Source organism: Tiliqua scincoides, chromosome 7 (genome assembly GCF_035046505.1).
Source record: "Tiliqua scincoides isolate rTilSci1 chromosome 7, rTilSci1.hap2, whole genome shotgun sequence".
In the NCBI taxonomy this organism is placed as follows: domain Eukaryota; kingdom Metazoa; phylum Chordata; class Lepidosauria; order Squamata; family Scincidae; genus Tiliqua; species Tiliqua scincoides.
Genome location: NC_089827.1, coordinates 61,262,140 through 61,274,446, shown reverse-complemented (window position 1 = coordinate 61,274,446; position 12,307 = coordinate 61,262,140). Strand labels below are relative to the sequence as shown.

At 47.7% G+C, this 12,307-nt stretch overlaps 1 pseudogene; it reads left to right on the top strand.

Moving 5' to 3' along the window:
- The first annotated feature begins 1,065 nt into the window (after window positions 1-1,065).
- Window positions 1,066-1,184, top strand: LOC136657901 (5S ribosomal RNA; annotated as a pseudogene).
- Window positions 1,185-12,307: the final 11,123 nt, after the last annotated feature.

Below are 12,307 nucleotides of genomic sequence, written 5' to 3'. Positions count from 1 at the left end.
AGCCTGGTGACTAGACCCAGCAGGGAGGGAGGGAGGGAGGGAGGGAGGGGAGTTTTTAAAACAGTTAAGGCAGTTAGCAGTTAACAATTCAAGGATCCCAGCGACCTGGAGAGCGAGCACAAGCGGACCCAGGCCTCTGAGCTCATCGATCCTAGCAAGCGTATGGGAGACCAGGGAGAGTGGCTGAACTGGGAGGGGGCATTGGTCTCAGTCCTTGTTGGCTCCTGTCCTCTCCCCTCCACCCTGCCAGTTGTTGATGCGCTCCACAGCAAGGAGAGGGTGGGCAGCTCAGCTTTCAGCTTGCCCACTGCTGTCTGAGAGGCAAGTGGAGGGAGGGGGAGGGAGGAAGTCAGACAGGGGCACAGGGAAATGGGCTCCCCCTATCACCCGGTGGTGCGCGACTGCCCTGGCTACAGCCAGGGTTGCCCTCTGCCACCATGTTGCCCCCTCAACGGGCTGGCTGGCTCCCCCCATCACCCAGTGGCATGCTGTGGGGCAGGCTCAGCTGCAGCTAGGGTTGCATGCTGCTGCCGCCATGTCACCCCCTCAGCCACAGCTGCCATATTGGGTGCATGGGGGGCAGACCGCAGCCCTACAGTGTGGTGCCTGGGGCCCAAGGCCCCTGACACTCTCCCCCCATTCGTACACCACTGGAATAGAGTCAAAAGGTGCAGCTGGGACCGTGCTTGGAGGTTGGTGCAGCCAGTGGAATGACTGGCTCTCTTTCTTGTGTTCTTCTGCAGCAAAAGTGCACGAGTACCCCGGGTGCTCGCCTTGCCTCCTTCCATAACCAGAAAGAAGCCTGTGCAGCAGCCCGTTATATTTACAATTTTGATGACACCAAGGATGTCTGGATAGGCATGGTGGATCCTAAGAAGGTGAGGGGCAGCCAGCACTCCAGTGCTTCCTTGGATTCTAGGGATGCTTCCCAAATTCTCATCTGAATTTCTGAGTTTCAGATGAGCCTGGTCTTCATTCTGAATTGGAATAGATGTTTTAGAAATGATCTCTTATAAATGGACATTGGTATTCACAGCTGGACTTTCTGGAAACCGCACCCTGTACATGGAAAGCCTTGTTACCCTGCACATGCCTGATCTCATCTGATCTCAGAAGCTAAGCAGGGTCAGGTCTGGTTAGTACTTGGATGGGAGACTGCCTGGGAATACCAGGTGCTGTAGGCTTATACCATAGTCTTTTGAGACTGAAGGTTGCCAACCATTCTTCCTCTACTAGAGGATCTCCCTCTCTGGACACAGGGCTGAGGGAAATGCACTCTGAACTTGTGCTGGGGTGCTTCCCCTTCTCCTTCCTACACAGACTCTAGGGCTTTGCATTGATCTTGCATTGATTTGATAAGCCTGTGCTGAGCCCTGGTAAGCTCTGGCACAACCTAAACTCTGAAGCTTGTCCACACAACACCTCTTAATTGTCAGATTGCATTACAGTTTAGCTAAAGATGTTGTGAGCCTTTGGCCAGGAGATCTTGAAATATCGAGGACCCCCTCCTACTTTGGATGCTTGCAAGCAGAATCCTTCATAATAAGCACAAATGTATTCACAGAACCTGGGCAAGTGAATCAAACGCTTGCAAAGGCTAGAGCACAAAGCGCCCACCACTGCCGGCCCATTCCTCTTCTCCCAGAGTGGAGTGTTTAGCTTTGGCAGTGGGGAGCGGAGGGCAACAACAAGCTCTCCCAAGGTGCTGGCAGCATTTCTGTTAAGGAGAAGCCCTGTCGTCTCCTCCTTCAGCATGAAAAGGAAACTCTTTACTTAGAAGGAAGAAGGGAAATGTTTTTCATTCAAACCGTGGTCAGCAATCAATGTGATGACACACCAATGTTTGGATGTTTCTCTGTGCCAGTGCTTTCAGGGGGTAAAGTCTTGTGTTACCCCACAGGCTTACTAGCAAGCAATTCAGCTCCTCCAACACTGTCTTGTGCCCCACCCCCAAATGAGAAAAATATAAAGGCAGCAGCTACATTCCTTGTTCCTCAGCTCCTCCCAGCATGATCCTCTTGACAAAACAGGAAGTGTTGGGGTCATGCTGGGAACTCTCCGTGTGCACCACACTTTCGGTTGTACTGAAAGTGCTGGCGAGGAAGGAGCCAGATAAAGTAGCTGCCTCCCCTGGCTTGTTCCCTGCGCGGTCCCTTTAAGGTTAAGTATAGAGTTTAAGTTTTAGGAGCCTGCCTGAGAAAGGAGCAAGGGCAGAGGGAAGAAAAGCAGCTTGCCGCTGCCCGCCCCAAACAAACAAACTGTGCCAGCAGTGGTGAGCTGCTTTGCTGCCCCTTCTTGTTGCTCCGTTCTTTTGCAGCCCGATCACACAAGGAAGGAAAGAAGAGAGGGGGTTGTGAGGCAGATGATCCATTTTCTAGCATGTGGGAAGTGGATTAAGATGGCCTGCATCTGTGGTAGGCTGGAGGGGGGGTGATAGCAGCAGACTGTGGATGAAGAGCACCCTGAATCTGCTGCTCCCCCCCCATCTACCACTGATGCAAGCTACGTTGTTCACTTCATGGCTGGGTCAGCCCTGCTCCAACCAGTGGTGAAAGCCTCCCACTCTGGCCATCCCCACCCGGCAGACGCCTGGCCCAAAATGAATGGCTGCAGCAGCTGGTCCTGCCCTTTCCAGGAAATGGAAATCAAACCCAGGGCCACCCAGCGCTGGCAGCATTCTGGGCGCTCCACAGGTTCCTCTGGCCATTACTGGATTCCTGAGCCATCCCAAGGCCTGTCCCCAGGTCTCCTGTTGCATCTTCCACTGACTCCATCCCTCTGCTGATTCGGTTGCTTGACCTCTGTCTGCAGAATCGACAATGGTCATGGACTGATCGCTCCAAGTTGGACTACACGTCTTGGGATTCGCCAATACAGCCTGATAATTTTGGAAACAATGAGTACTGCACTCAACTGATGCGCTCCCGTGGTGCGTAAGCAGCAGTTTGTTGGGCAGATGAGTCTCGGGAGGGTGGAAGGAAAAGTGTGAAAGTCCTGCTTCTCTCACACACTTTTCAGCTTGGCTGCTCTTGCAGACTTGCCAACCTTTTCCACCTGCTGCCTGTTGGTGGAGACCAGCTGGTCATCTGATAAGCTGTACCTGCTGAAATTCTGTGGTGCACAATTGTTAAAGGTCCAGGAGACCTAAAGTTGAAAGGTTGGCCACCCTGGTGTAGATGGTACTGATTTAGATGGACCACTGGTCTGACTCTGCACAAGTGGCCTCCTTGGCTCACAGCCACGAGCTCCGATCTGCTGACCGTTCCATCAGAGGATTAGTCAGCCAGCAACTAGAACAGTATAATTCTGGCTTCCATTGCAGCTTGGACTGGTCTTAATGCTATGATTAATGAATGCCTTGTGGTGTGTCTGTCCCAACAGAATCTGCCATTCCGGCAGCATTTGAAAAGTTGAAACTAGGGGCTGAATTTAGGGGAAGGTCTGCTGAAGCTCAGTGGCAGGGCTCATTCACAAGTCCCCAGTTCAAGTCCTGGCTGGGAAAGACCCCTGTTTAAAACCCTACAGAGCTGCTGCCAGCCACTGAAGAAAGTGAGATGGACCAATGGTCAGACTGTAGGCAGCAGCTTCCGATGTTCGTGTTCGCACATTCACATGCATATATGTTCAATGTTAGAATATTGCATCAGCTGAATGTGTGAATGGCCTTCACTGATCATTGGTGAGAGCTATGGAAGCTGTGGGTTGTGATGGCCAATGACTGTTTCATATGTTTGAGTCATAATCTGAGCCTGCAATCATCAAGCAACAACTGTCAACAGGTAAATACCTGATCTTCATAGTTGTCAAAGTCAGTAGTACCACTGGGCAAATACTGTATTGGGATACCCTCCAAAGGTGCCACAAATACACGATGACCTGGAGATCTAAACAACTGTCTCTTTTTCTTCCCTTAGCATACACCAAATGGAATGACATTAGTTGTGACGTCAGGAGCCCGTATCTTTGTAAGCTTACCCCCAAAATACCACCACTTCCACCCTTCCCCAAAGAGTGCTCGTAAAACAAAGATCTCTCCTTCCCCCCGGAACCGTCCAGTAAAAATGAGCCCACAGGGTTGTCCTCTCCCACAATGATGGCGATGTATGCTTGCAATTCAAGAACCCTCTCCAGCAAATCATATGTATGTCTGTCTTAATGCCAGCCCTGCTTTCATCCATCCCTCCTTGTTGGAAAAAAAGAATAAACATCAGAGCATGCAACTCGATTTGTCTGAGTTTGCTTTCTGTTATCGGTTGGACAACATATTGTTGGAGGAAATAAAAAATAGTTTCTTCTTTGGGGGGAAGCAGAGTAGCTTAAGCAGCTACCCCCCCCCTTTTGGGTATCACCCCAGGGAACCTCCCTCACCTGGCTGACTGTTATTCAATAAAAAGACAAAGAGGCAATGGCTTGTTACAGTTGCATAGAAAAGAAGTTGTTTACTTACAGTTCCATAGAATGCATATTTACAGCATCTGATTAGGATCAGAGGTTCAGCTAACAGAGATAGCAAGGCCCTAGAGCTGCCTCGCCCTTCATGCCTTGTGCTCAAGATGGCCTGGGCATCAAAGCCTGACAGGTTGGTGGTCAGAGGACAAGAGGAAGTGCTCAGAGGAGAAGGGAAGGATAAAGGGTTAGGGCCACACCCATAAAGATCACAGAGAGAATAGGTAGAAAGGCTAGAGTCTCTGGGCCATAGTTTGACATCACCCTCTGAACAGCAGATGGAGTTGCACCAACTCCAACACATATTAGGAGCCACCAACTCATAGCACATTGATGCATGGAATGGTGCCCCAATACCCTGGCTTTTGGGAGGGAGACATTTAGAGGGGAGAAGCGGTGCAGACGCTAAAGGGTGCTAAATTCTTTCCCCACCCACCATTTCTTTGCACAGCCCTAAGCAGTAAATTGTTCCATGTGGTTCACAAAATGCGCATTTGCAGGGGCACACACACATTGGAAACACTGCATGTGGGGATGATGGTGGTGGTGAGACAAGGCCATGAAGTCACTTATGCTAACAGACCAAATGTTTAATGAAGCAAATGTTATGCCATGTTATGAGTGTATGTAGCCATTATGCTGAAACTAATCATTTATGCAAATGTTTACTTATGTTAATGAACCAAATGTATAGTAGTTGGCAACCTTCAGTCTCGAAAGACTATGGTATCGCGATCTGAAAGGTGGTTCTGGAACAGCGTCTAGTGTGGCTGAAAAGGCCGATTCGGGAGTAACAATCCCTTCCACACCGGGAGCAAGTACAGTCTGTCCCTGGTCTGTCTCCCTGGCTATGGGCCTTCCTTCTTTGCCTCTTAGCCTCAGACTGTTGGCCAAGTGTCTCTTCAAACTGGGAAAGGCCATGCTGCACAGCCTGCCTCCAAGTGGGCTGCTCAGAGGCCAGGGTTTCCCACTTGTTGAGGTCCACTCCTAAGGCCTTCAGATCCCTCTTGCAGATGTCCTTGTATCGCAGCTGTGGTCTACCTGTAGGGCGCTTTCCTTGCACGAGTTCTCCATAGAGGAGATCCTTTGGGATCCGGCCATCATCCATTCTCACGACATGACCGAGCCAACGCAGGCATCTCTGTTTCAGTAGTGCGTACATGCTAGGGATTCCAGCACGTTCCAGGACTGTGTTGTTTGGAACTTTGTCCTGCCAGGTGATGCCAAGAATGAGTCGGAGGCAGCGCATGTGGAAAGCGTTCAGTTTCCTCTCCTGTTGTGAGTGAAGAGTCCATGACTCGCTGCAGTACAGAAGTGTACTCAGGACGCAAGCTCTGTAGACCTGGATCTTGGTATGTTCCGTCAGCTTCTTGTTGGACCAGACTCTCTTTGTGAGTCTGGAAAACGTGGTAGCTGCTTTACCAATGTGTTTGTTTAGTTCGGTCTCGAGAGAAAGAGTGTCGGAGATCGTTGAGCCAAGGTACACAAAGTCATGGACAACCTCCAGTTCATGTGCAGAGATTGTAATGCAGGGAGGTGAGTCCACGTCCTGAACCATGACCTGTGTTTTCTTCAGGCTGATCGTCAGTCCAAAATCTTGGCAGGCCTTGATAAAACGATCCATGAGCTGCTGGAGATCTTTGGCAGAGTGGGTAGTGATAGCTGCATCGTCGGCAAAGAGGAAGTCACGCAGACATTTCAGCTGGACTTTGCTCTCAGTCTAGAGAGGTTGAAGAGCTTTCCATCTGATCTGGTCCGGAGATAGATGCCTTCTGTTGCAGTTCCAAAGGCATGCTTCAGCAGGACAGCGAAGAAAATCCCAAACAAGGTTGGTGCAAGAACACAGCCCTGCTTCACGCCGTTTCGGATGTCAAAGGGGTCTGATGTGGAGCCATCGAAGACAACAGTGCCCTTAATGTCCTTGTGGAAGGATCTGATGATGCTGAGGAGCCTGGGTGGACATCCAATCTTGGGGAGAATCTTGAAGAGGCCATCCCTGCTTACCAGGTCGAAGGCCTTCATGAGATCTATGAAGGCTATAAAGAGTGGCTGTCGTTGTTCCCTGCATTTCTCCTGCAGTTGACTAAGGGAGAATACCATATCAGTGGTGGACCTGTTGGCTCGGAATCCGCACTGTGATTCTGGATGTACCAAATGTATAGCAATGCTTATATGTTCAATACCAGAGAGCATTATTCTGGTCCTTTGTTTCCAAACTGAAGCAGCAGGCAAGCTGTAAATCAGCAAGGAATGTTTTTAGCTAAAACTGTCAAGAACAAGATAAGGTTCAAACTTCAAAGAACTAAGAAGCTGGAATTTCCAGCTGTCAAGTTTAATTGCAAGTATGACAGATGAAACTAAACAGAACCATGCCAAAGCAACGCACCAAAGTTTCATAGAAATGTAAAATGAATTATTAAGTAAGCATGTATGTTAACATTCTTCACTGCCTTAATAGTTATAGAGTAAAATTAACAATATATATGGAAGAATGAGTTTTAGCAGTTAGAATGGTTTGATTACAGAAATATACAGAATAAGTGGAAATCATTGAATTAAAAGTGACTTAAGTTTCGGATGTAATTCAAAATGCAACCTTAGCAAAAATTAGAGTCTAACAAGGAGACTGGAATGTGAAGGAAAACAACACCTCACAGATAAGACTTCTCTGTAAGGCTTCAAAGAACTCAAGGCCCGCCTGTCATTTTTAATTGGAACCAAGAAGAGTTACAACTCAAAAGGAGAGACAGATTTAGATAGCAAATAAAGGGTAGCCAGGATGTGCCTGCTCCAATTAATCAGGAAGCCCTATCTCTTGGCACTTGCAATAATAAATTATTGCAAGAAGCGAGAAAACTAGGGGTTGTACACAGGTTATAGAGATAGCACTAACATTTTAATAGGAAGAAAGGCCTTGGCAAAGGCAGTAAATCTGTTGCTAATTAAAATAGAGTTTGACAAATACAGACATCAGCAGAAACAGACAGGAACGGATAAGCAGAAATGGACAGGAACAAGATGATATGAAAAGGCCCCTAATTAGCAAAACATTCCTGAGAATCTCTGTCAGAGCCTCTAAGCTGACAGAGAAAGCTGGATTTAACTAAAATAAAGAGAAAAGTCTCTTAAAATCTTCATTTACAATAAAGTTAGTTTGTTTTGAATTAAATATAAGTTTATGCCACTATGCATCACAATAGCACAGTCATATAAAGGGAATTAATAAAGGAAAGATCAAAAGGTTTAGTTTAAACAGAGGTTAGCAGAAATAAAGACATACCAAAGGCCAGTAATAAATGAGTAAAGGCTGCCATCTAGTGGTTGATTGGAAACAATGTCTCAAATGTAAATTTTGACTTGTAACTTGAAACTGACCAATCCTGAGAAAGCCTCCATCTCTGATGTCATAACCCCAGCCAATGAAATGTAAGACTCCTCTGACAAAGAAGCCAAAATACTATATAAGCAAAAGGCTCACACTGGAACACTGCTTTTCTCTGGAGGCACTGAGAGTTCCCACATAGCTTGTATTGCTCTCTTCATTTGGACAGGAGTCCCAGAGAAGCCCGTTGCTGGCAACAAAATAAAGCTTGCAGACAATCACCACTCTTGCCTACTGAGTTTGCTTTTGAACTTTGCTGCTGACCTTGCAACAGTGGAATTTAATGGAGTTAGTGATTTGGGGGGGCGTGGAAAGGGTGGGTAAGGAGAAGGTTCAGCACTATCTCTCTTCCCTGCCACTTCCCCACTCTAAATCTCCCTCTTGAGGCAATTTTGCATCTTTCTTATTGTTTTATAGAAAGGGCTTTGGGGGTGCACTTATATAACATGTACTTTACATACTAACGGTTAGTATGTAACATGTATCTTAGTGCCTGCAAGTTACATTGCAGGGAGAAGGGCTGGACTTCTCCTTGACATGCTCTAGCCTAGCTCCTTGCCTCCCTTCCTTCTGACCCTCTCTCTCCCCCCCCCCCACTTCAGAATCTGTCAGCTCACACTCCCCTGTGTGTTCCTTCTTGACCATAAGGCCAGGATGAACCAGGTGCTCAAGTACCATCCAGAGCCACCCCATTTCTCAGCAACAGGGAGCACAATCCAGAGATTGTGCTGGGCCGGTGTAAGGGCCTAATCCTATCCAACTTTCCGGTTCCAGTGCAGCTGTAATGCAGCCCTGAGAAAAGGGAACAAACATTCCCCAATCCAGAGGAGGCCTCCATGGCTGCCCCCCTACCACAGGATGCAGCACATGCTTTATCGGTATGGCTGCGTCAGAGCTGGAAAGGTGGATAGGATTGGGCCCTCAGTCCCTTATGCCAACCTGGGAGTGTTGCAAACATGCTGTAAAGGACATTTGTGCTCATTCTGAGTCATGAAGGCCAGATCCAGAGTCCATGATGGCGTGGACCAGGAAGTTCACACCAGCTGGGCTTGCGTGTAGGTCTGGGGGCCAGGGGGAGGGCGGAGCAGAGTGTTCTGGGACAGGAGGCCGGCGGGTGGCATGCGGGCCTGTGGGCAGGCCATGGCCACTAACCCCAGTGCTGGGCTACCCGGCGCAGCTCCAGGCTGCTCGGATCTGTAGATGGCACAGATCTAAGTAGCCCCATTGGGGCTGCTGCCATGTTACCCCAGATAAGAGGAATGAATTTCCCTTGCCCCAGGCTGAACCATAGACAGCCCCAACCCTGCATTGGATATGGGGCAGTCCAGCTGGCCTCCCTGTTCCAGCGCAGGTTAGGATTGGGCTGTGGATTACGCAGTTGTCAAAACCAAGTAGTCAAGCATTTTCTGAGCTGTACCTTTTCAGGATGAAGGTGTGGGGAGGTGATTGTATCTTATGCTTCCCACCCACCCACAGAGAAAAACGCCAGACCAAAAATATCTTCCTGTGTTTATTAAACAGATGATTCAGGCTATCCTTCCCTTTGACAGAGCCCTGAGTATGCAGTCATTCAGCCACACTTGCAGTCTTTCTGATCTGCTGCAGCCCACAAAACATTGATTCTGGTGATAAAATATATACTGACCTTCAGTGCTGGGTTATATTTTAACACTGAAGTGGTGTGCATGTGCCGATTTGGGTGCTTTATCCAAGTGTTGGTTGTGCCAATATCTTGCTACCCACCAGGCCAAGAAAAATGGCTCAATGCTGGAATTTCTGAACCCTATGATGTGATGTTCCCAGCTAGGCTTCAATCCTGTACACACTTTGGTGGGAACAGATCCCATTGAACACAATGGAAATTACTTATGAGCAGACATGCATAGGATTGTGCTATTAGTCTTGCTTATCTGAGGCTGTGATGCCTTGCCTGCTCCTCGGAGATTGTTATCATATTCAGGCTGCAATCCTAGATGCACTTACCTGCAAGGTAAGTGAACTCAGTGGGACTTGCTTCTGAATGGGACTTGCTTCTGAATGGACACGCATAGGCTTGCACTGTCAGTAACCTTCACCAGCTAGCTCCATGCCCATGATGTGAGAGATGCACAGTGAATGAATTCTCTACTCCCAGTTTGCAGTGCACATGTGACTGTAGAGCTGGACTTTAAGGACTTGTGCCCATCTGAATGTGGGTGTGATTCAGCCTTGTGAGTAACTGAACAACAGGAGTATCAGATCACTTGCCAGTGGGAAAAAAGCTAGTGGGGAAATGTTGATCAGAAATCTGGTGCATGGGGGAAGGTTCACACACACCTTACAGCTGCTTCTCCAGTCACATTTGCGCTCCCGTATAGAAGGTTTTCATTAAAACAAAACAATAACCTCACCCAGTGACTGCTGTATGCAGGACTGGCCCATCCATGCGGCTGACCAAGGCTGTCACCTCAGGCATTAAATTGGGAAGGAGCACCTGTCCTGTTGCTCTTTCTTTTCCCACTCTTCCTAGAAAAGGAAGAGGGAAACAGAATGGAAGAGGAAGTGTGGCGGAGAGGCGGGCCAAAGCATCTCCCACCACTTGCCTCTCCTTCACACTTCCTCTTTGGTGGAGGTTGCTCTGTTGGTGTACTGCTGGGTAAGGGGGAAGCAGGATTTGGTGTGATGCCTGAAGCCCCTCCAGGCCTTGGGCTGACCCTGGCTAGAGGCTTCATCTGCATAGCATCTAATTTGGGCTCTGACCAGCTTCAAAGCTACACACTACCCATTTTGCCGCACTGACTCTCTAAGACAGGGGTGTCCAAAGTTCTTGGCAGGAGGGCCACATAATCTCTGTGACACTGTGTCGGGGGCCGGAGGAAAAAAGAATTAATTTACATTTAAAATTTGAATAAATTTACATAAGTTTACATAAATGAATATATTAAAGATGAACTTATATGAATGAACGAAGGTCTTGCAATAGCTCAAGGCCTATAAAAGGCCTTGCACAAAGCAAGGCTGGCCTTTCCTTTGCTGCCACTGCTGCATCACAGATGTGAAACAGCAAGTAATGGAGGGAGCCCTCATCCTACAGCTCATGCGAAAGGTCACACAGTTGGCCATCATGCTGAGAGCAGTTGCATCGGGCCAGTGTGGGCTCCAACAAATCTCAGGAGGGCCAGAGGCTCATTGGAGATTGGGGGCTCCCTGAGGGCCGCATTGAGAGGCCTCAAGGGCCGCAAGTGGCCCCAGGGCCGGGGTTTGGGCACCCCTGCTCTAAGATAACATTGTTCAGTTCAAACAACCTTGGTAAGAAGCTATAGCAAAGGTCCACTGTGAGTGACAAATTGGTTCAACATAATCTTAACAGATATTCAGAGATGCTTGTGGCTGGATGATCCAGCAGATGGGGATATGAGTTCTTCCGGTACTTGGTGTGAAGGGATGATAATGATGATAATGATGATTTTACTTCATCACAGCCTGTGCAGACATATTGTCATAGGATTCTTGCTGTACCAAGCAATGTAGTTTTCTGGAGCTCAGCAGTTGTAATTTGCTCAAGGCTAAGATGATCAAGGTGTTTCTTCAGAGCAGTGGTGTAGCTAAGGTGGTGCAGGGGGTAGCAGTCGCACCAGGCAACAAGCTTTCAGGGGGGCAACAAGCTGAGCTTGATGCAGTGGCCAAAATTGTGAAAAACTTGGTATGTACAAATAATACCATCATGTTATACATCATTGGAAAGGTAATTTAATGCAGAATGCAATGAAACAAACCACATCAGAATATCTGTATTCTATCAAAAGTTATGGCCAATTAACCAGAAAACAAAAACACATCTACTTTATAGAACAAAAAGTGGATTTCTTTAACTCAGAACTGACCTATGAGACTGATTGTTCTGAGAGCCAATGAGATGTTATTATGATACAGCATGGAACCAATAAGGTGTTAATATGGAGGAGGCAGGTTCCCCCCCAATTTGCACTTTTAAAAAGCCCGGGTGTGATGTCACTTCTGGTTGTGACATCACTTCCAGGGCATCATTTTGACCTCTGGCGACATGTGGGATCAGGAAGTGGAGAACGTGCCCAGACACAAGGTAACTAAAACATTATTTTATTTACTTATTTAAAAGGTTTTTACCACATCGTCCCACAGCCTGAAGCGGCGTGCAATATAGTAAAAATAGAATATAATATAACTAAAAACAAAATATGTCACACTATATATATTTCCACCACAATAAATAGAATTTTGGCCCAGTTATTTAAAACAAGAGGGAAAATTGTTGTTCCATCTTACAGGCCATAATGTGGCTCGTGAAGGGAAGGCTTTCCAGTCCACCACTTACGATGAACATGGAGGACCTGAAAATGCCCTTGATGGATCAGCATCTACCAACTATGGGACAGGGCACTGCACTCACACACGGCAAGAAAGTAATCCGTGGTGGACAGTGGATTTGCGGGCAGAGTTCCGGATATCCAGCGTGAGTGT